The sequence below is a fragment of the Ambystoma mexicanum genome, chromosome 7q, assembly GCF_040938575.1.
Source record: "Ambystoma mexicanum isolate Mex_15411 chromosome 7q, UKY_AmexF1_1, whole genome shotgun sequence".
Lineage (NCBI taxonomy): Eukaryota > Metazoa > Chordata > Amphibia > Caudata > Ambystomatidae > Ambystoma > Ambystoma mexicanum.
In genome coordinates this window covers 685,174,044-685,199,363 of record NC_090941.1, presented here as the reverse complement: position 1 = coordinate 685,199,363, position 25,320 = coordinate 685,174,044, and the positions used below count along the sequence as shown (strand labels likewise).

The 25,320-nt window shown below is 48.3% G+C and overlaps 1 protein-coding gene across 1 annotated transcript in view; it reads right to left on the bottom strand.

Moving 5' to 3' along the window:
• Positions 1-24,336, bottom strand: part of C1QTNF9 (C1q and TNF related 9) — a 118,121-nt gene extending 93,785 nt beyond the window's left edge. The window contains exon 1 of the mRNA XM_069640038.1: positions 24,235-24,336. The gene's annotated coding sequence lies outside the window, so the exon portion shown is untranslated. The remainder of the gene's footprint in view (positions 1-24,234) is intronic.
• Between the last annotated feature and the right edge of the window lie 984 nt (positions 24,337-25,320).

Sequence of the window (25,320 nt, the reverse complement as noted above, 5' to 3'; positions counted from 1 at the left end):
GATGCATTGAGGGACAAATGCCAAGTAGCTTTACAAGTTGTCTGGGGCACACGCAGGGGCCGTCCCACATATCCTCCAGTCCCCCCTGCTCCATAGAAGCTGAGTTATTAACGCAGTAGCGTTCCGAGCCAGAAACCTATACAGCGCACAGGGACACCTAGCGAGGCACAGACTCTTGTGCAGTGCATATCATTTTCATGTGCAAATTGCCACTTGCACTACCTATTGTAATCCACGGATGCCAAAACACGACTTGTACACAAGTCGCACCTCTCTATACGCGTCTAGCAGGTCACCCAGGGACCATTCTATCATGTGTGATTCTTGACGCATTGGTCTTCCATTTACCACGCGCTCACGTGCGCCTGTCTTACTGCATTGACAGTGTATGAACCATCACAGGGGCAAGCTAACGGATACTTACATAGCAGCAGAGAAGAGTGTTTGTTTGTGGAGAAGTCACTTACTTTGGGGCGTGAATGGTGTTGTGTGTGTGTTGTAAACACACACAGATTAGTAACTCACGCTCTCTTTGCAGCATTGAACTGATCCTGTTACCGGACCTGGGAGTGCGCAGGCAGGAGGCCAGCACTCACCCCAGAGATAAATCTCTCTTTGTCTTGCATTTGACTCATTTCATACTATGTGCATGTAGAACATGGTTTCCCTGATTGAGTATGTGTTATTGTCAATAGTTGTATTTTGTATTTTGACTACTTTCCCTTGCCAATCCAACTCCCCTCTCCTGCCCCTCTTTCTGGTTATCCTGAATACCAATGCCTGTCCAACCAACGGATCCCTGACCCTCTTTCCCCGCCGGGGTCTCGGAAGCCTGTGTAAGTTTTACCTTGCAGGCGCCCAGACCACGGAGGGGGTGGTTGGTTCATGCCACTCCTGCGCCTGGAGACCAGAGCTGTGACACTACCCATCAGTTGTTGCATCGTCATTGTATGTTGTTTCCGGAAAAAGGTACCCTTCCTGTTGAACCATTGTTGAACTGTGCTACCTTGGTAGTTCTATCATTCTGCTTGTACATGTGCCAGGACTTTTTTTCCATTTCAAGTAATCTACTCGAGACTCTTCCAGGGTATTTTTGTGCCTAGAGGCTTTTTCCCTGGTTTGGGGGTTTGGCTCCTTGGAGTTCTCTGCGATTTGGTATTTTTACCAGTCAAGGAGGTCTCTGAGGGGGCTGGACCCTATTTACACGCAAGGTGGAAGATGAAGACCAAGGGGTAGGGGGATCCTGTAGCCAGGTAGACTAAAAGGGAGAAGGCTACATACCCCAACACAGTTGTTCAGAAGGTCATGGTGATGTGTAAATGAGGTAGGGCTTTTGTTGTTGGACAGTAAGCCTGGGCTACAGTGTTTGGGCACTCTCTGACCATGTGATTGTGGGGTACTATGTACATGATGTGTTCTGCTGTGAATGGCTGTTCCTGTGTTGTATTTACTTTTCAGGTGTCAGGGGATTTTTGTGGTTTGACATGCTGGGGTGTACACATGGGCAATGTTCACATGTGATGTGCATAGGACACTGAGGGTCACTTGATTTCAGATACATATATTGAGTGCATGTCCCTATTGACACACACAGTTGCACAATGGTCCACCACACGTACAACCACCCTTCCATGCCCACAGGTGCACACATATTGCCTTCTCGGGCACGCTGCATCCCTGCAGCGCATGATCAATTAGCATTTGGGGGTCCTGGACATGCGTCAATGGGTAATTTTTTTTATTTGTCCTTTTGATGTGATGCTCAAGGTGTATCCCCAACACAATGGCTGCTCACTGTGCTGTGTGCTGAGAATTGTGTAGCAGGAGACACACACTGCACATGGGTTTGGGAGTGGCGATTTTGCCTTGCTCAATGTGCATGTGAACAGGCATTCAGTGCTGTGTTCAAGCTACCACTGGTGGACGGCATTTGTGTATGACTTGGTATGTGTGGGAGGTTGTTGGTCAGTCATTTCATCTGATTCCATGTCAGGCATCATTGTCTCGGGCCACTTTCCGTTTATCACATGTCACTTCGTATATTATTGGTCATGTGTTGGCCTTTTGCTGTTGCATGCCATGTCAACATCCTTGGTGTGGTAAGGTTGTGACAGGTGACTGTCTCGTTGTCATCATCGATTGTCACCTGGTATGTGCCAGGCCTGTGTGCACTCCGCAGGGGTGGGAGTTTAGGTGAAAAATGTGGCCACAAGCTGAGTCCGGGCTGCCTTGCCCTTTCCCCTCTCATGGGCAGCGTCTGTGCCTGTGGTTGGGGATATGGGGGCACCACCATGTCAACTGGTACGCCCTGCCATGTTGTAACATTGTGCAGGACACATGCTGCCACAATGATCCTGCACACTACTGGGGGTGCATGTAGTAGCTGCCCGCCAGAGCGGTCAAGGGAGCAGAAGCGTGACTTGAGCACTCTGAATGTGCGCTCCACTATGGCCCTGATTGCAATATGGGCAGCGTTGTATCTTACCTGGGGTGGTGTGGTGGGGTTCCAGATTGGTATCATCATGTGGTTGCTCAGAGGGTAGGCACTGTCCCCTGGGCAGGTGATAATGGTTGTGATTAGTTGGGTTTGTGTATTTGTCTGTGTGTGACATGCATGCATGTGCACAGGCATTTGTACTCACCTAGGAGCCATGTGTCGCCATGCTTCCCAGCATCCATGGCCCGGCTCAGGGCTGACATTCTGTATATGAAACTGTCATGGGTTGAGCCAGGGTAGTTTGCATAGACAGAGGTGATGATTCCCTTTGCATCGCATACAACCTGCACATTGATGGAATGCCAGTGCTTGCTGTTTCGATAGATGTGCTCAGTGGCCCTAGGCGGACGTAGGGCCACATGGGTGCAATCTATGGCACCGAGCACTTTGGGGAAGTGTGCCACCCTGTAGAAGTCCTGGACCGTGGCCTGCCTTTCTGCAGGTGTTCTGGGCATGTATATGTGCCTGCGGACTGAGGGGCGCGCAGTCATGATTGCCAACACCTGGTGTAGGCAGCGTGACTGAGTGGACTGTGAGACCCCCCCCCCACTATGGCAGTTGTCTGCTGAAATGACCCAGTGGCCAAAAAATGCTTGGGAGCACAGGGTGGGGGATGTAAGGTCATCTTCCCACTCTCTGACCAGGTCTAGGATGATATGAGGTGGAAATCTATACCTGCCATAGACCTGGTCGTCAGGCATCCCAAACAGGCTGGTCTGGGGCAAAAAAATGTGGGGCCTGGCTATTCTCCTCCTCCTGCGGTGTCCCACGATCAGTGCTGCGACAAATGGGGCATTCATTGTAGCTGTATATACTTGTTTGTTGTTGCACGCACTTTTATACAGTGCGCGGGGACGCTTCCGCCTGCCTTCGTGTGGCGGATGTGTTGATGCCTGTGCGCTTCTTTTAGCGTGCGCAGCTTTCCTGTATTTGATTCCATGAATATGTGTTGTTTGCTTGCGTGAGGGCGTTCTGTGTATTACCCTGCAATACTTCCCCAGTTACGCCTTCTTTTTCATGCGTTGTTCCCCATTCTGCGTGTTACGCCCTGTGTCCCGCCCCCTTTTTTGTGTGTGCGCCGATGTTGTGCGCTTTCGCTGTGCGCGTCACGCACGGCGTTTGGGATGCTGCTGTGACATGTATGCCCGTACGTGCCATGCTCGGATTTGGCGCACCTCCCGCTGTAAACACGCGCAGGCCCTTCCATGAATCGCATGCGTGCGCGTGCTTTTTCACGCTTGCGCCAAGATTTTCGGTGCACATTTGTTCCATGAATCGGCCACCAACTCTTTTATTTTCCTCTCAGTTTTGTGAAAAAAAAGGAAAAGCTGGCTGCAAATTACACTTTGCATATTACATTTACAGTGAATTTCAAAGAATCCGCCTGTTTTTAGCAGGTGTTAAACAAACATATGCAGATTCCATAGAAATCCATTCGTTTTAGGCCTTCATGAAAATCTGATGCATGGGTAAAACTAGGTCGTTTTGCAGGAGGAGTGGGCATGAGGAGGAGGAAACGTGTCCCTCTGCTATCTTCCACGTTGCCTGCCAACGGTTTTTTAAAGTGCTCCATAGCCCAGAGTGTAAAACAAATGTAAATACTGGGAAAAGCATTTTTCGCCTTATGTGTACACTAATTTTACCAAACCACAGTTTTTAAAATGATCCCCATTAATGAAATCACCTTCATTCTGTAAATAAATCACCTATGAAAAGAGGGAGAGTGCCAATTGGCACAAGGCTGCTTTTCTTAAAATCAAAGACCATTTTGGTAACATCAGAATTACCACAGGTGTTTATGCTTGACATATAGGTTTGTGATAGTGATTTAAAGTGAAATCCTTCTGAGCATGTCATGTACACTGAGTTTGGTGCACATTTAAATTGTCACAACACCCACTCCAACAGTAAAATGTAAGCAAACTGTGGGACCTATATACTTTTTGGGCAGCCCTTATTCTTGGTTATGAGGGTTTGGCTGGTCTGCTTAAACTGCAGACGTCTCTTGATGTGTGTTTTGTCGCCTTCAATCACGTACCTGTTGTTGGGGCACACAGGACCAAGGGTGGAATATTTGGAGGGTGACCACATGCTCTATATTGTGAGGGTGTTAGGACACCCTTAACCCCCCTGGTAGTCATACCCATGCTATTTGACCCATTGCTGAGAAACAACGCGACTCAAAATTTGCCCTTGCAAAGATTGTTGACATTGTTTTAGATGCCCATGCCGCTACTCAATTGGAACAATCCAATGTAATGCCCACTGTGGTGAGTGAAATTAGGCCAGAGGAAATACTAAATGAACAAGAGTCCCTCATTTCGATTCTATCTGTTACCCATGACCAAGTGCACCCCAAAGTTTTGCCTACTCCCATAATATCAGAACCTAACGAGGGCCCCTCAGGCGAAATGTCCATCATCGCCCCGACCCCCTCACTCCCTCCAAGAAGGACCCTTAAAAATAAGCCTAAACCAGGGTTTATAGTAAAACCTAATCTGTTAAATAAGGACAAGCTGGTACTTCTGGATAGGGCATCTAAGACCACACAGTATAGCCCTCAGCAGTCTGCACCAGCGGACACACTGGGCAAATTCAAAGTATCAAGAACACAGGAGGATGGGACTGTAAAACAAGTTTACCTCCAGGGCCCTTTGGACAGGTGGTTTGGTCAAGCCCCAGAACAACTAATGCCCTCATTCAGATTAGAGAATCCAGGGTCGATTACAGCTGTCGGTGTTCTACCACATGCAGTACCACGAGCTGTATTAAACATCATGCCACACATAGTTATACATTTGCAGCCTTATCCCAAGAGTATACAGGGTAGCCAATCACAAGCTCAAGCCTATAACCAGGAGATATTTTCTTCTTCACACCCAAACATTGTAAACAATCCGCATTTGGCGTACAGTTTGGCTGATCAAAAAGCAAGGGTTCATCATACCCACTATGATGCAGAAGGTGCTCTTCCCCTCGGGAAATGGGTCAAATTAGAAGAAATAGCCATAGAGTGGATAGCCATTCCTAAATCGAACTCAATTAATCGATCTGTGGAGCATTACCCCAGGCTTATCTATAATTGGCTAAGAAGATATGCTACATATTGAATTTCCGTTAATGGCTAGTGCTACCAACTGGGCCCTTATTGAATTAATCTTGACAGCCATAGTGGCTTTGTTATGTACCAATATGATTGCTTCAAGCAACATGGGCTTCCAACTGACGGTATGCAGAAAACACACAACTAGCGTACTGGAAAATAAGTTCTCGAAATCTCCACTGCCAGATACCTCCAGTGTACTTCCCCAAAGCCTACCAATGTCCGAGCATACTAGTCTGTGGGCCTCATTGACACAAAGTAGAGAGCCTGTTAATGCATCTAAAAAGTGATTGACTGAGTTTCCGACACTCTCTACATATCTAGTGATTGATTGTGTGACAGAATTAAATATATCTCTTGGAATACTAGAGGCTGCAGGTCGTTTCTATTTCATCCCCTTGGCCATTCATTTATCATCAACAGCAATGTTTTTATTTTACAAGAAAACTGGCCTCTAAATGATTTCAAAGTTGATGATTATTAGGTTATTTGTAGACCTGCTAGGCAGAAGACCAAAGGCCACCCATATGGGGGCCTTACTGTAGGCACCAGTGCATATTTTAATTTAGAAATTTTCTTAGCGGGTTCATCAGCCATTATGTTCTTCCTGTTATTCTTTATGATCTGACACATTGGAAAAATGTTGCCCTTATTGTAAATATCTATAATCCCACCACCCCCCCCCACCTTAGATAGCACTCGCACAAAAAACATGCAGTGATTGGTGGATAAGCTCTTATCTTGTTTGGCTGAATTCCAACCAGATGGAAATTTGCAGGCCGATTCATGGAATTAATATGCGCTCAAATTTTCGGCGCAAGCGTGTGAAAGCGTGCGAATCGCAGTGCCAGTGCGAAAATCGCAGCGAAACCCGCGCACAGCGATTCATGGAAGTCCGTGCGTGTGTAAATCCCAGGAAGTGCGCCAAAATTCTGCGTGGAGCACGCTGGCACACACGTCTCCAAACAGCATGCGCTACGCGCACAGCGAGATCGCACATAGCGCGGCGCACACAACAAAAGTAGGAGGAACAGGGGGCGTGACACGCAGAATGGGGAACAACAAGTTAAAATGTGGGAGTCAAGGGGGAAGTACAGGAGGCAAATGCGCGGAACGCCCACACGCACGTTCAAAACACGTATTCATGGAATCGAACGGGGCTAACGCGTGCGCCAAAAAGACACGCTAATTCAGAAACACATACGCCAGCAGGAAGCAGGCGTACGTGGACCCGCGCAGCATAAAAGTGCATGCAAACAACAAACAAGCTCAGACGCCAGGATGAATATACCGTTCCTAGCAGCAGTGGTCGTGGGATACCGCAGGAGGAGGAGGAGGATAGTCAGGCCCAGAATTTTCAAACCCAGAACCAGCCTTTTTGGGATGCCTGATGACCAGGTGTATGGGAGGTACAGGTTTCCACCTCACATAATACTCGATCTGGTGAGTGAGTGGGAGGATGACCTCACATCACACACCCTGTGCTCCCAAGCACTCAACCCCCTGGAGAAGGTCCTCAATGTACTGCACTTCTTGGCCACTGGATCATTTCAGCGGACAAGTGCTATAGTGGGAGGGGGCTGTCACAGGCCACGCAATCACGCTGCCTACACCAGGTCTTGGCCATCATGACTGCACGCCCATCAGTCCGCAGGCACATATACCTGCCCGGAACACCTGCAGAAAGGCAGGCTGCCGTCCAGGATTTCTACGGGGTGGCACAATTCCCCAATGTCCTAGGTGCCATTGATTGCACCCATGTGGCTCTACGTCCCCCCAGGGCATCAGAGCACATCTATAGAAACCGCAAGCACTGGCATTCCATCAACATGCAGGTAGTATGTGATGCCAAGGGAATCATCACCTCAGTATATGCCAACTATCCAGGGTCCACCCACGACAGTTTTATTTACAGAATGTCAACCCTAAACCGGGACCTAGAAGCTGGGCGGCATGGCGATCCATGGCTGCTCGGTGAGTATAAATGCCACAGCACATGCATGCATGTTAGATACTGAGTAATGTCACAACCCCACTAATGATATCCATCACCACCTCCCCAGGGGACAGTGCCTACCCCCTCTGAGCACCCACATGATGACGCCAATTCGGAACCCCACCACGCCACCCGAGGTAAGATACAACACAGCCCACATTGCAACCCAGGGCATAGTGGAGCGCACATTCGGAGTGCTCAAGTCACGCTTTCGCTCCCTTGACCGCTCTGGCGGGCAGCTGTTATACGCTCCCCCAGTAGTGTGCAGGATCGTAGTGGCAGCATGTGTCCTGCACAACGTTGCAACACACCGGGGCCTGCCGGTGGACATGGTGGTGCCCCCACATCCCCAACCACATGCACGGCCGCTGCGCATGGGAGGGGAAAGGGCACGGGGTGAGGCAGCCCGTACGCAGATGGTGGCTAATTACTTCACCTAAAATCACACCCCTGTGGAGTGCACACAGCCATGGCACATACCAGCTGACAATCAATGAGGATGACATAAGGGACAGTCAACTGTCATAACCATACCAGCCTGAGATTGGTCACCTGGAAGTGTTACATTGTGTGCATCCCTACCTACACAAACACCACCAATGCTGTGTCATCAAAAGACACACTTCTATGCTGCTAAATTCATTACCCGCTTGCAAAATACAACATGACAAAAGTGCCATATCACCCAACCTCTCCCCAGCACCGCCACCCAACACACCATGGCATGTCATGCTATGTGAGAGCAAAGAAAGCAATCCCCAAAACCTGACACATTTGTCACAAAGTACAGTGTCCCTAATGGAAACTGGCCACACACAATATGCTCCCAGTAATGTAGAACTAACAACACACATGACCAGATACTTACCAACAATACAATGCAGCTACACAACCTCAAACATAGCAAAAACATGACAGTACTAAGTTAAAGTAGTGGTAGTCTTACAACCAGATTATGCCAGCACATCGATCCCTTCCAACTGTACAGTGTTGCTGCCAGGCAAATGTGTAAGTGCACTGCTTACAACATGAACTCCATCTCCAAAGTAGACGGCCTTGTGAAGACATGAGGAATGAACCTGCAAATTAGGAGGAAGACATGGATGCACAAGCACATACCATGCAGTGTACAATACAACAACAATATCCACTAGGAATGTATACACAGTATTGACTACAGACTGCCCACACAGCTCATGGGAGTCCAACATCACTGTGTAATTCACTGTCACTTGGGCATACCCTTTGCAAGCCCATGGAAACGGGAAGCAGGAGGGGTGTGTGTCTCACAAACCCAAGCATCGAACCCAAACTCAGGACAAGCCTGCATGTGCCCAGCCGGAATACAGTGGATGCCCACGGGAGCCACACAAGGCAATACACTGTAAAAAAAATTCAAAAATCAAAAATCAAAAATGGCCATGTGGGGCTGAGGGTGGGGGAGGCCACCCAGGAGGTCCGAGGACAGGGTGCGCACCAACAGCCACCTGTGTGGATATTGGGGAAAAAAACACCTCCATGGGCTCATGGCCTGCACAGCTATGCCAATGTGGGAGAACTGCTGCGGTCGCTCTCATCACCCTCTGCTGCTGCATACGGAGGTGGTGGTGCAATGGGAGGCAGCCCACGCAAAGCCCTGGTATGGTCCTCCTTTGGCAGCAAGCATGCGGGTCTGGAAGGTCTCGTTTTGGAGAATTATAGTGCAGAGATCCCCATGCAGCACCTGACGTGATGCCCGGATCTCCTCCCGAGTTGCCTGCATCTCAGCTGAGAGCGAACGTGTGAGCCACTCCAGCTGCTGTTGTGTCCTCAAGTTAGTGGAAGCCTCAAGGTCAACAAGAGTCTCCCTGAGGTGATGGAGTTCTACCCTCAGGGCTTCCCTCTGGCCCTGGGACTCTATTGATATCGATTGGCGTAGAGTCTCCAGTGCCGCCCGTCGGTCCCTGTTGGACGCCAACATGTCTTCCCTGTGTGATTGGAAAATGGAGTCTGTTGCCTGCTGTAGTTGCTCCATCTGCCTTTCAGGGAGGACAATGGAAGTGGCCACCCTCACTATTGCTTGAGCCATCATCTCAACTGATGCTGCCTGTTGGATTGCCATACCGTACATGGATTGTTCCCATACGGTATTGCCTGGTGGCGTACGGCCACCGCGTCGGCGGGCACCACACCTGTTTGGGGCAAGGCGATCTGCGCCTTGCTGTGCCGGCACTGCCTGAGGCTGCAGGACTGCATTCCCCCTCTGCTGGCCCAGGAACAGGATCAGATGTTGTGGAGTGTGACCCTGCATCCGTAACTGCCAAAGGCAGACTTACCAACACTGACATCCCCATAGAGGGTTCTACCCCTGGTGCAGGTGGGTTGGACAGAACAGAATCCCTGCCAGAAACACTTACCTGCAACGGCACATAGGTCTCATCATCCGAATCAGCACCTGAATAGAGGTCTGGGGAGGTGCACCCAGAGACACCCCTGGACAGAATGGTCTGCAGCAAGATTGGGTTCTCACCCACCACCACACCACGTCCCCCACTGGTGCCCGGCCGTACCTGAGATTCCTCCTGGGTCTGCACCATCTCCTCAACCTCAACAGCATCAAGTGCGTCATCCCCTGTAAAAACATGAAAGACAAAAAATGGAAACAGGCATTAGCACCATAGCACACAAATAGGCCTGACAAGCTACAGAACCAGTACATGATTTACACATGTCCCACATGACTATAACCCTCCCATGCATGCACTGTCACTGAGTTGGAAGGGGAGGCAAAAGGCAGACACTGATGACACCAAGATGGAAGAGCAACACATTTGCTGCATGCTGGGTAGCACTGCCATCACACATTGGCCTGTGAGTGGCATGTCCAATACACATATATGGCACATGCCATCACACAGATGGCATGTACCATAGCCATGGTACATTCCACAAGTACATCCGTACATCCATATGTCAATGAATGAGTACTATCAGCGATCCATGTGAGATGGACATGATGAGATGGAGATGAAAAATGCTACATAGTGTGACAAAATATGCATGTGCCACACACTGCAACACATCCAGTGCAAAAATACAGTGATTGCAGGCTGATGTACACATCAATGGTTGTGCACTTCAACATGACAGGAAACACCTATCATGTTCCACATTCAAACAGGCCACAAAAATGTATGTGATCAGGCCAATACTCAATCAGCCTGAATGGTCAAATCATTCACCTAACAAGGTAACACGTGTGGGCCAATGTGGGGTTCATCAATGACAGAAGCATGTCACAAATGTGACAATAGGGCTGAGGAATGCATAGCAAAAGTGGGAGAATTGAAACAATCAGCCTGAACGAACACTGAAAAATACAAACAATGTTGTTGCAAGATGCCACTTCAAGGGAAACTGCCGTAATGTTGCGCTAAATTACTACTCTGGGCAGAAGGGATACTGTCACACCCAAATCCAAGGCCGCTGAATGTTTTGGATGAAGCACATGGGTGACCCATACCACTCAGGCACACACACCCTCACCTGGCACTCAATCAGAACCCGTCACCCAAACAACATACACATGCATTACACACACATGCATGGGCACTCACCGAACAATGCATCATAATCAGGTAGTTCTCCCACACCTTGGATCTGTTCCTCTGTGACAAAGGCCCCAGCAACAGACTCATGTTCAGTGAGTTCGTTGTCCTCTAATGGAGACCCACCGCCAGTCACCAGAGTAGCGGCATGATTTGAGGCCAGCTTGTTCTTTGCTCTGCGTTTCAGATCATTCCACCACTTGTAGCACCACCTCACAAATCCAAGGGCACTGATGCGGTCGGCGATGATCTGCCAGTGTGCCTTACGTTGACCAGTTGTGGTCTTGGACCCTGCAGTCACCAGCATTTTGTGGCTATGTGCCGACACATAGGACACAAGTGCATCAAGTTCCGTGTCATTAAAGCAAGGCTTCCTTGACGTGCCGGAGTGTGTAGCCGTGTCTGGGGTTTCAGCCTGTCGTGCCAGAGCACCCTTCTTCCTCTTCTTTAAAGGTGGAGCGGAGCCAGAGTGGCTTATGCCACTCTGGTCAGTAGGGGCAGAATCACCGGTGGACTGGGTAGTAGGAGTCTGGGAATGCACAATGACCATAGGTCTTGATGCAGGCATTGGTTGCAGGGTAATGTTGGCAGGGGGAACGTCAGTTTGATGGACCTGGACTGACACTGTCCTGGCTGGGAGAGTCAGAGCTGGGGCGGATGGAGCTGCAGCTGCCCCTGCAGCCTCCCCACCCTGCATACTTGGGGCAGCAGATGACATAGCTGCCCCAGATCCACGTGGCTTGGTGACAACAACTTGCACCGCCACACGTGGCCTAGACTTGCTGACCTGGAAGTCAGCCTGGGAATCATCCTGTGCCAGGTCAGGTGCCACAATGGGCTGGTCCAACAGAGGCTGAGCTGGGATGGTGTCAGCCACGTTTCCCTCAACCATGGGGGGGGCATGGGTGTCCCTGATTGTTCCTCCACACATGGGGGTATAAGGGCACCCTGCAAATCCCAGCCACATCCCCTACCGCGCCCACCATGCCCACCTTTTGAAGGTCGGCCACCTTTGCCTCCCTTACCGCTTGGTCGCCTCCCAACCATGGCACTGATGTTGTTGTGCGTATGGGAGTTGCAGTAAACTATTGTCCTGGGCAATTGGGGGTCAAAGGGGTAGGATACTAGATGGAATTCGTACCCTAGTGCTCTAACAAGGCTGTCTGTGACCCCGGGGGGAAGATGACGGGTCACGCAATGCACAGGCAGCCCAAAAGCAAAAATGAACGTGCCCGCAACCCCTCGTAGACCACGTGTGTGAAGAAATGAACCCGCACTACGCTGTGGCACCCAGAAACACAAAAATAAGCGTACGCGTAATACACGCAGCCTACAATGACCTCTGAAGGGGAACGCGACACATGGGGAAAGCACAGTTGCTAAGTACGTGCGGAACTCACCGTCTGCCTGGATAAAGAATGTGAAAAATATGTGCGTGTGCGCGTTGGCAACACCCCGCCAAAAGAAGAATTGTACGCTGTCTGAGGAGACAGGACAAAAGAAGTGAACTCTGTTTGAGGAAACAGGCCCAACAAAAAATCAGAAAAGAGCTGTCAGAGGTAACAGGGAGTACGAACTAGAAACGCTGTGAAGTAATCGCGTGTGAACCGACAAGAAGTACAGATTTCACCCACTCGCTCTCCACGAAAAGCACATACAAGGAAATGGCGTCCTATACGTAGCTTTTAAACTGGCCCACACGTACACGTCAGATACGCGTGTACGCGGGCCCTTTCCTCCAATTACATGCGATGACACTCGTACGTGCAGTTTTTCCACGTGTGCTCTGTCATCACGTGCTACGAGGAAAACAGCCGCGCGCGTAATGTAACTTACGCGCTTAGGGCCTTTGGTCCAATGAAATCGCGTGCGTGTGCTGACGTGCTTACACGCTAAGGCCCTTTCCTCGAATTACACGCTGACGTGCAATTTTTTCACGTGCCAAATCACTCCGTATCAAGCTGGCCACGCGAAAACACACGGAAGACCACGCTCCTGCCCAGAAGGCCGAATTACTGCCCCCAGAGCCCCGAGCACGCTCCCACCTGCCATCTGCTGCTGCCTGACTGCCTGCTGCCCACGTGCCCTGCCCTTTGCTGCCTGCACGTCAGCCAGGGGTGTAGTTGCTGTGACCACCCCTGCTGGAACCGAAGACTCCCGAATGGGATTCCATCGCTCCACAGCCCAGCCCCAGGACCCAGTTGCCCACCCACTCCTACCTCTGGGGTTGCCATGTCCAGCACAACACCATCTGGCAGCACTGGCAACCACCAGCCAGAGAGGCAGAGGGCCACCGGCTTCACTGCCACCGAAGTTGGTGTCCTGGTGGAGCAAGTCCTGGGGCAGTATGATGTCCTCTTTGGAAGTTTGCGCACTGACAATGAAGGACGGACCAGGATCTGGATGGACATCGTGACTGCCATCAACGCGGAGGGGGTTCATAATGCATGTATCTGCACTGTGTACATGTGCATGTATGTGTATCTGGCAAGTGTGCAACTGTGATGCAACATGGATGCACGTGACACTGATATGTAGAAGGATGAATGGCAGATGTGACATGTATGGTGATCTAATCACTGCAACAGTTGGAGGAGATGTAGACATGCATGTAAGTGTGGTGGCGTGTGTGCATGTCTAGTGCACTCCTTGTGTTTCATGTGATGTCAGGCTCACCTTTGGGTGTTCATGTTGTTGTATGTGTATGGATGGTGCTGCCTGGTGCAATATTGCTGTTGAAATGTTCATGTGTGTGAGTTAAAATGACATGTGTGTCGTGGAGTGTGTTGCCGTGTCTGTAGTTAAACAATGCCACTCATGTGCAACTGTCATGTGTGTATCAGTCCATTGTACAGTGCCCTGATGCCTGTGTTTTATCTCTCCCCGTCTGCAGCGTCAACTGAAGAAGAGGGCGGAGAGGGTGCTGTGGAGCACAGCGGCAGGGATCATCCCGCCAGCCGGAGACGCAAGGCCCGGCTCCCCTCCCAGGTTGTCATCTTGTCGGGGAGTGAGGAGTCCGGTGCCCCGTCCCAGGCCGCCGCTGCCAAGGGAAGGTCCAAGAGGCGGAGGTTGGAGTTGGACTCCTCGGCAGCAGAAGGGGCAGCTGAGACCCCACAGGGTCCGACGGAGGAAGATGGCATGGAGTCATCCAGGTTAGTGGGGGGTTTGGTGGAGGAGGAGGCCGTGCAAGGGACAGACACGGGGTCTGGGGGTGGGGATTCCACTGGTGCTAGTGGTGCAGTGCAGGGGCAGGGACAGGAGGCAGCACAGGCCACCGCGAAGGTGCCTGTGCGTAATCCTGTCCCCGATCCTGTGACTGCATCATCCCGCACCAGCAGGGATGCCTACGTCCAGACCCGTTTTCAGGGAGGGGATCCGCTTACAACAACTTGCCTTCCTCTCCCTGCGGACGTGGCTATCCAGGACCGGGTTGAGCCTGTCCTGGGTGGGGTGGCGTTGCGTCAACGGGCCATGCGAGGTGACCTGCAGTTTTTTCATGAGGAGACTGCATGTCATCTCAAATGGCTCGTTGACCGCGTTGACCTACTGGGACAGCTCACCAGGGCCAAATTCCTCCGTTTGCTGGACCTTGTTCCGACCCCCTCCTCAACTGAACCCCCTATGCGCCAGTCGTACTCCATGCCATCTTCCCACCCATGTATCACCTGGGTACCCTGTGGAGCTGCCTCTGACCCAGCGGCCAGGCTGGTGGAGGACACATCCCTGCCACAGTTGGGAGTCGGACATCCAGCAGAGGTGGCCACATCAACAACTGCACCCCAGCCAGAGGAGGATGTGCAGGCAGCAAGAGCCAGGGCACAGGCAGAGGCACAGCAGCAACAAGGTGGGAGCCATGATGGCTCGGGGCCTTCGTCATCGGAGGGGCAGGCATCGGCCAGAGGGCAGGAAGACCCAGGACTGGAAGTGTCTTCCGTGTGGCAGCGGTTAGGCCATGCTATAGATGCGGAGCGGCAGCGGGCAGAAGAGGCACGGCTCACGATGGTCAGGGCAGAGAACTTCATGCAGAGGGCACTGAGGCGGGCCAAGTGCCTCGAGGCAATTCACAGAGAGTTGGAGGAGAACATGTCGTCGTCCCTGCAAACCCTCGGGGCCATGGAAGAGGACCGCCTCCAGGACATTGAGTAGGAGTTTGATGATGCCCTGGCCCGGGACATCCAAAAAGTGAGCCGTCGGACTAGCCCGCTGCCATTGTAAATAGTTTTTAGAGTTAGGTTTCCTTTTCGTTTTCCTTTTATTTGTGGTCAATGGACAATGCCACACACATTTGTATATAGTTATATTTTTACGTAGTTTCTTAGGTAGGTTTCATTTGTTTAGTTGGGCTCATGGACCCTTTACATCGTTGGACAATGGATTGATTCATTTTTGGGATTTTTGCACATGGATTAATGGATTTTTATTTTGGACAATGGATTGTATATAGTTACATCATGGATTCATTTGGATTTTTTTTTTCATTATGGACATGGAGTAATGTTTTTTTTTTCAGGACAATGTATTGTAAATAGTTGAACTATGGATTGATTTCGCATTTTTATTTATCATTATGAACATGAAACAATGGATATCTTTTTTTTTACCTTTTTTGGATTTGCGTTGGTGGAGGGAGAGTTTGGACTGTTTTTCTTTCAAATTTTTTTGCATTGCTTATCATTTTCATTCACTCATCTTTTTCACATGCTTTTCATTTCATGTTTGATATTTTGGTATGCTTTCATTTCATTTATTTATTTATGTACATAATACATTTTCATATTTTAGTTCCATGTGTGGGATTTGCTCATTGGGTTGATGCATGTGAAATTGTGGGTTTATACAAGCAATGCCAACCAGTGTATGTGTGTGATGGACATGTGTTGATGTACATAGTTGAGTTTTGGTTTGTGTCTTGAGATAGGCATGTCAGTGTGGGGTGGATTGGGAAATCATTGCGTCTCAAGAATGGGGTGGCGTGATGTGGTATTTTTTGGTGTAGAAGTGGGCCATGACTGTGCATCTTTATTTTGTGTGGGGGGACATGAGTGGGACGTGAGTGGGGGCCTGCTGGCAGGTGCCCCTGACTGCTGGGGGGTGGGGGTGCAGGGGGACATGAGTGGGGGCCTGCTGGTAGGTGCCCCTGACTGCTGGGGGGTGGGGGTGCAGGGGGACATGAGTGGGGGGCCTGCTGGTAGGTGCCCTGCACTGCTGGGGGTGGGGGTGCAAGGGGACATGAGTGGGGGCCTGCTGGCAGGTGCCCTGCACTGCTGAGGGGTGGGGGTGCAGGGGGACATGAGTTGGTGATCAGTAGTGCAGGCTGACATGTGGCTTGGCTAGGGGGCATGCCCATGGTGGATGGGCTGCCTGCGGGACATGACCAGGGGTGCAGGGTAGTCCCCTGTGGTGTGGGCTGCCTGCAGGGGCCGTGGAGGGTATAGAGGGAACACCTGGGAGGACCCACACTGCCAATTCACGTGTAGGACCGCCCGCACACCCCTGAAATACACGTACCCTGCTGAAATCGCGTGTGAAACTTCCCACGAACCCCAGTAATACACGTACCCCACTCGCAAAGGCCCTTTTGCATGTGAAACTTCCCGCGCAGCTCCGAAATACACGTACTCTGCTGAAATTGCGTGTGAAACTTCCCGCGAACCCCAGTAATACACGTACCCCGCTCGCAGAGGGCCAATCGTTTGTGAAACTTCCTGCGAACCTCAGTAATACACGTACCCCACTTGCAAAGGGCCTATAGCGTGTGAAACTTCCCGCGCACCCCCAAAATACACATACCCTGCTCAAATCGCTTGTGAGACTTCCCGCGCACCCCAGTTATCCACGTACACCACTCGCACAGGGCCAATCGCGTGTGAAACTTCCCGTGCACCCCCGAAATACACGTACTTTGCTCAAATCGCGTGTGAGACTTCCCGCGCACCCCAGTTATCCACGTACCCCACTCGCACATGGCCAATCGCGTGTGAAACTTCCCTCGCATCCCCGAAATACACGTACCCTGCTCAAGTCGCGTGTGCGACTTCCCGCACACCCCAGGAATACACATACCCCACTCCCACAAGGCCAATTGCGTGTGAAACTTCCCGCGCACCCCCAAAATACGCATACCCCACTCACACAGGGCCAATCGCGTGTGAAACTTCCTGCGAACCCCAGTAATACACGTACCCCACTCGCACAGGGCCAATCGCGTGTGAAACTTCCCGCGCATCCCCGAAATACACGTACCCTGCTCAAGTCCCGTGTGCGACTTCCCGCGCACCCCAGGAATACACGTACCCCACTCGCACAGGGCCAATCGCATGTGAAACTTCCCGTGCACCCCCGAAATACACGTACCCCACTCGCACAGGGCCAATCGTGTGTGAAACTTCCTGCGAACCCCATTAATACACGTACCCCATTCGCACAGGCCCTTTCACGTTTGAAACTTCCCGCGCACCCCCGAAATACACGTACCCTGCTCAAATCGCGTGTGAGACTTCCCATGCACCCCAGTTATCCACGTACCCCACTCGCACCAATCGTGTGTGAAACTTCCCGCGCACCCCCGAAATACACGTACCCTGCTCAAATCACGTGTGAGGCTTTCTGCGCACCCCAGTTATCCACGTACCCCACTCGCACAGGGCCAATCTCATGTGAAATTTCCTGCGCACCCCTGAAATACACGTACCCTGCTCAAGTCGCGTGTGAGACTTCCCGGACACGCCAGGAATACACATACCCCACTCGCACAGGGCCAATCGCGTGTGAAACTTCACGCGAACCCCAGTAATACCCGTTCCCCGCTTGGCGTTTGCTGTTTGGCAGCCCTGTAAACTGGTCCAGGGTTAGCGCAGCCCATTGCGCTGGATTGGGGATTTTGATGGCTTTTCCTTGCGCTAGGGGCGTTCTTGGGGGCGTAACTGGCACTGCTGCAGGGTCGCTGCGCCACTCTGCGCCACGGCTGGTTTGGGAGGCTAAAATCCATGAATACGCTGTGCACGGAAATGGATTTTAGCGCACGCGGCTGGCGCAGACATTCGCACGCGCACACCGTGCACCAGCCGCGTGCGCCACCTGTGCGCGAAATTCTATAAATTACCCCGTTGGTTTTTGCAGGAGATTTTAATGCCCGGAAATTACATGACTATTAACACCCAAACTTAAATACTGGGGTGGGGACCACTATGCAGAAAGAGCAGTCTAGACATTCTGAAAGGGAGTCTGCCTGGAGCACATTATTAAAGTCACATGATTTATATTGTCTTAATAATAAGGGGGTGTCACATAACGGGATTGCACAAAAAGATTGTACCTAAAAGGCCGAATGCATGTTTAGAGCGCATTCGGCATAGTAGACAAGATCTAAACCCATAATACCGAACATAGGTGTGGGGGTTGTGTGGGGGTCCCCTGCACCTCCAGTTCTGGATTATGGGCGGCGGGGGTTGCAAGAATGTCCTGCGCATACATTGTAGGCAGTGCGGGGGTCAAACGGCCAAAATCCCAAAAGACCGAATTACAAGATGAAGGCTAATGGGCTCTGTGATTTTATCATTTGATCTTTTGGGATGCTATACTACAATGTGCTCCTCACATAACACAAAACATATGACTTGGTCCAATTGTGTTAAATCTTCCTGTCTGGACTATGTTCTCGTGACTGCGGCATCCAGGGCCAACATGAGTGATTTGACTGTCCGTTGGACTAAACTGAGTGACCATGCCTTGCTTGAATGGTTGCATATGTAAAATAAACCTTGTACAACCGATAACATTGAAATGTTCACTTCACTTAATCTAAGGGGTAGCCGCTTCGGTGGTCTGCAGGTAACTTGCACAAAGTAACCAGGTACATCAATGTCAACATTGGGTGCTTGGTGAAATGGCTAGAGTGCAATAACTGGGATATTTGCGGCATGATGCTAGCCCTGGGGCAGCTACTGGGTCTGAATTTAAGAACAGGAATCAAGACTGCTACCAACAAGAAACCTTTTCTTATGTTAATTTATCCAAAAAAAAGGTACATTGACGCTGCAGAGCGAGGGTAAAAATTGAGCAGCTGGCTGTCACCAGAGGAGATAGCAACACAACTAGCCAAACTATCAACGTAGTAAAAGAACTGGCTCAGGACACACACATCCTCTACATCCAATATTAATTGGAAACCTTTATACCGCTTACTCAGGAGCAATTCTAATAAAAAAAATGTTGGGCCATGATTAGACATTTCTCTCTGGGGCGTGAACTTTGGAACCAGAATGTTATATCAGAATCTGTATGGACTGAGGCTTTTATGGAACTATACTATGATCCAACAATAGCAACTACTGATCCCAAAGCTCATGGCTCACCCTTGAAGAGCTATTTAGCTTTCAACCCTTCAGATCTTTATTTGTAATAAAGAAACTAAAGAACTCTGGAGCCCCTGGCCCTGACGGTATTTCTAACACATTAATTAATGCCAATCCTATTTTCTGGGCATACAAATTGGAACACCTCTTTTTGGTAATATTTCCCAAAGGGAGAATATTATATAGCTGGGAGGATTCTATCCTTATCCCAGTATTCAAGAAAGGCAGCAGGGAGGATCCAGCCAACTACAGGTTCCTTGCTATGATGGACTTCGGACAAAAGATATTTGCCTCGCTACTGCTAAAATATCTTAATTCCTGGGCCACAAAAAAAGGCCTGATCCAAAGTCAGCAGACAGGATTTCGCAAAGGCCATAGCACAATACACAACATCTGTGCGCTTTACTGTGCTATGGCTAAGATCGAAGGACACTTTCCCAGGAGACTCTAACTCGGTTTTGTAGATTTTCCAATATGGAATGGCACAGAACAACAGCTACTAGATTATCATTCCTTCCTGAACAATAATGACTACAATTTGAAATGTACTATCTCCTACAGTCAGCAAACCATAAACTTCCTGGACCTGACCCTGTACATACAAGACCATACCATTCATAGTACGCTATATACGAAAGAGACAGCGGTTAACAGTGTTTTACATGCCACCAGCAATCACCCCCATCATATCATCCAGAATATACCATTTGGGGAACTTCTGCGAATCAAAAGGAATTGCACATCAGCAGAGGAATGTACTAAACATCAAGATAAGGTACTCATGAAATTCCAAAATCGCGGATACAGTTCCAAACACCTCAAAAATATGATTACCAAAAGTATGACGAGATCCAGACAAGACTTGCTCCAAGATAAACCTAAGAAAACACCGGAACCAGATAAACCAAGGTTCATCACAACCTTTAGCGCCAATAACCATGTCATCAAAAAGATTCTACACAGAAATTGGAACATTCTTACAACAGATTCGGATCTAAACAGCCTTTTAGACAAGAAACCTAAGATGGTCTTCCGGAACTGTATGAGCTTAAAGAAAATGATAAGTCTATCTTATTTCGATAACATAAAATTTGAACAACACCAACTAAAGACAACCAAGTCCTTAGCAAAATGGTTAACACCACCTTCCAAAGGGAATTTCAAATGTAGCAATTGCCAGATTTGTCCATATATGTGTAATGGTATGAAAGAATTTGCGCTACCGAATGGCAACAAAGTCACAATCAAACAACTTATCAACTGCAACAGCCAATTTGTGATATATGCCATAATATGCTCATGCAATAAACTTTATATCGCCAGTACAATCAGAATGTTCAAAATCAGATTGGGCGAACATCTGCGAGCAATTAAAAACAAGGACATGAGATTGCCATTAGCTTTTCACTTTGACCAACAGCATGCAGAGTCTGACATAACCAGTATCAAATGCTATGGAATTGAAAAACCGTCCATACCAAGAAGAGGAGGAAATTTGGAGAGACTCCACCGCAAAAGGGAAGCGTTTTGGATATGGTCTATGGACTCAATCCACATGGGTTTAAATGTGGATCAGGAACTACATCATTTTCTTTGACAAAGACAATGTGATTTGTTACAACTCTCTCTCTCTCTTTTAGTTCTTCTATTTTGTGAATAATTACCTTGGTTTACCTTTTTCTTTTGTGTTATTCGTGATAGATACACACGAGTAGAATTACCAGATGTTGTTCCATAGGCATAATAATGAGCCAAACTATTTTACTAGTCCTGAACCTGACTTTGTGCTAGGTAAGTTAAAAAAATTATAAATGTCAAGTATTAAAAATGAATTTGACAATGATAAGCATGCTACAACACACAGGGCCATCCCAAGATGACCGCCTCTTTTGCAATCTCTTCATCAAGATGATCGCCTCACTTACAATTTTTTCCATTTACATCAAGGCATGTGTAATTGTTTCTTAGCCTACGAGTAGTGATATACAACTACGATGATATCTTCATGAAATTTTTGAATATTTTTTTTTTTCTCTTGCATCAACAGAGAGAACTCATTTTTTGTAATCCATCTGAAATAGGATGCCCTGAACTTGTTTGCTTATGTTCCAACAAGCACCTCAGAAATTCTGGCATACAATCCAATGAAACTCGCATTTACTTTTGAGACTCATCTTGCTTTCTCCCAATCCAATATGGCGCCAGATGCACGGCCGCAACGTCACGCAGTCACGTGACTTGTTCACTCAACAACATCTGTTTATTATGCCGATTCGTATGCGCTCGCACGTTACACATTGCGCTCGGCAATCGGACCGTGCACATCAACCTGATCGGCTAACAGCACGGCCATTACGCTAATGTAAGTAAGATACTTGTGAATTTTCTCTTAGAGTTAACACGTGTCTGATCAACTAGGACACGCATAAACAGGCATTACCATACTCACTTACCTTCTGTCTATGTAGTGCTACGACGACCTCGAGCGTAGAGGCAACAACCTGTTCGGCTAACAGCACGGCCATTATCCTAATTGCCATCACAAACTCCACCCTCGAGGCATATCTTTTGTGAACACCCAAATTGGAGACCATTTACTTTACGAACAAACTTACAGAGCATACATGTAAGTTGCAATACTTTTTCTTTGCTCCCCATTATTTCTGTTTCAACACGTTCACTGCATTTGGCTTTACAATAGCCCTAACAAATTAATCGCTTGCAAATTTGAACATTTTCCTGAAGATCTCATTCTAGTTTAGTTCTTTCCAAAAATTTTAAGTTTTTTACTCAGTTTTTTATATTCTGTCTCAACAGGAATCAAATGTTTTAAGTTGATGAATTTCGAATTATGGGAACAGTTCAGATGATTTCCTTGATAATACACAGCCACTAAACCCCTGAGGAACCGCCAAAAAACAGGCGGGGAAACACGTGTCGGGAAGGGAACAGGCTGGATACTATAAAATATTATTTTTGTTACATTAACCTCTGACCTTTGGATACAGGTTGGATACAACCCAGCATTCTGTGATAAAATACTGAATATTTATTTCATCAAGAACTGTATTGATGTTTGGATTTGAATGACTTTACAATTCAAATTGAATGTATTATTTAAGTAATCCCAAAATAAAAGCAAGTAATTAAGGCTAAGAAAATCAAACCAAATTGTCTCGTGCAGCAGTGATTTTGTCTAAAAATCTATTTACCAAAATAAGGTCTATTTTGGATTACTATTTTCGCTCAAGCGCAAACTTCATTAAGGTCTAGTGTATATATTTTTCCTTATAAATAAGCATGCAGTCATAGTCCTATGAGAGTTTACATCTGGGGTGCACTGAGCCGAAACTAGTAGTTCTGTTTTAGGTTGAATTGAGACACAGAGTTGAAGTCCATCCAGTCGTTGAAGGTACGAAGGATGTGCTCTACCTATTCCAAATTCTGATTGTAGTTGCCACTCAACTCGAGAATGAGTTGAGTGTCCTCTGCATAGTTGGAAAAATACACATTAAGTGATGCCAACAAGTCACATAAAGGGCCTAATGAATAGATTGAAAAGTGCTGGGGATAAGCATGCGCCCTGGGGAACCCCCTTCTTAATGGGTTCAAGTCCCGAAGAGGCCCTTCCCCAGCACACGCGCAAACTCCTATTACCAAGAAATGAGAAGATCCATTTAATGGCGATCTCGGAACATTGGCCTGGAAGGGTCAGCCGGTTCCCAACATAACCCATTGCAATCTGTAGGTGCTTATCCAGTCCTGTTTTTTTCTTTGCATTCTGGGACTTGTAGTTCCACTTTTTCCATTATAAAACTCAGACTACAAATCACAGAATGAAAGAAAAAACCAGGACTGGATAAGCATCTACAGACTGAAATTGGTCATGTTGGCAAGTATGCCTGTAATATACATTTCTACAGACCATGAATACAAGAGTCAAGAACTAGTTACACTAGCGATGGGGTCGGCAACGTCCGATATTTTTGACTACAACTCCCATCAGCCCTAGCAGGCATATTAAGTAGTGAGCAATCATAGGATTCGAAGTGTAAAATATCTGGAGATCTACAGGATGCAGACCCCTACAGAAAGGCTGTGTTTTGGGTTATTGCATATTGCCCTGTGCAAATCTAGGTTTAACGATTAATGTTCATAAAACAAATAAGTTTCATTTTACACACCCATTGGAAACACTTGTTTTTTATTTATTAAACTTCAACATGCCAGCCTCCTCAAAGTATTTCAACACGTCTTTTGTTTGATGCAGAAAGGCATTTCCTATACTTAGTTGATGCAGAGAGGACATGGTGAAGAACAGTTGCAAATGGTTACTCAAGGAGTCCAGCATTTGTCTCGCACATTCTTTTTTCTAGATGATAAAATGTGCACATCCCAGGATCACTTACTGCTGGACAAACCCGTACTCTACTGGCTCTCTACTATAGGAAAATAAATCGAATAGAAAGAAAACATGCCAAGGTAGTGGTCATTCTCACTGTGCATTTTCAACAGGCATTTCTTCTAGCGTTTGCATTCTTCATTTAAGTTACATGTTCATGACAATTAATATTGGGAAATTAAATGCTCGCATGCAATTGCTCACACTATGGTTAACAGGCAAATGGCGTGTATTTTAGAACTTTTCATAGCGCAGATACAAGTTGATGTGTGAAATGCTAAAGCTTCGCGCTTACCTGACCCTCTCCGTTAGATGTTTCTGCTTTCTCAATCCATCTTCTGCTCAGTGCTTTCCAGCAAAAGTGCCTGGAGCCCCCTCGAACCCCCCCGGATGTTCCCCAAGGGCAGTTACCCATCACTGCTACTGAATAGCCAAGAGGGATTAACTATGCGTTGATAATTGGCACAACTCCTTTAAACATTAAACTCCCTGCACAGGCAATGTGCTCTCTCTTCTTTATTTCTACCAGAACAGGGGTTCCTCGGTGTGTGTTTGCAACGGATTGGAAATGATGGCTAGGGAGTGCCAATTCCAGAAGTGGAAGTGCATTGCGTTTCTTTTTAAAAAAAAACCTTGGCTCTGACCATCCTGAAGAGCCACTGTGCATTCCTTCGCCACGTGTGGTAATGTTCATAAACTCAGTAGGAGTCTTCAAATCCTATAGGCTGGCTGTACATGGGCGCAAACCCTGGAGTGGGCTCCCAGAACACTTCAGAATTTAGGAAAATCACAAGCGTTTCAGGAAAGCACTTAAAACACAGCTTCTCCAAAGAACCAACACAGTCTGACATGATTCTCGGGATGTACCAGATTGGCATTTGCAAGGGCAGGACAGTCCGAGCTTTTGGATTTTTATTAACAAAATTATGTAGGTAATTCTGATAGTGAAAGGGTAGGTCTGCTAATCACAGCCCCGTACCTTTCAAAATATTCCATGCCGAAATGATAGTGTACACGTGTGCCTGGTTTTAGCCAGTCGACAGACATCTACAGTGCCAGCTCTTCAGTGAAAATAGGGTCACACGTGCATACCGGACCGCTGCTGGGACATAGGTCCTCATTGCAAGTTTTCCGGTATCCTTTGCTGGTAATACCGTGTAACGGCATTTTTACACGACTGTCGTAGTATGTGTTACCGGCAGAATGGTATTACCAGCCCATTACGAGCATCGATTTGCCCAAAATACTGGCAGATATATGCCGGCATTACCAGCAAATCCAGGTCTGAGACACCGCCACCTCAGAGTTGCCGGTAAATGGACCCAGGAGGAAATAATGCCACAGTTGAACCCAATCCACACAGGTGCACCTAATGCACACA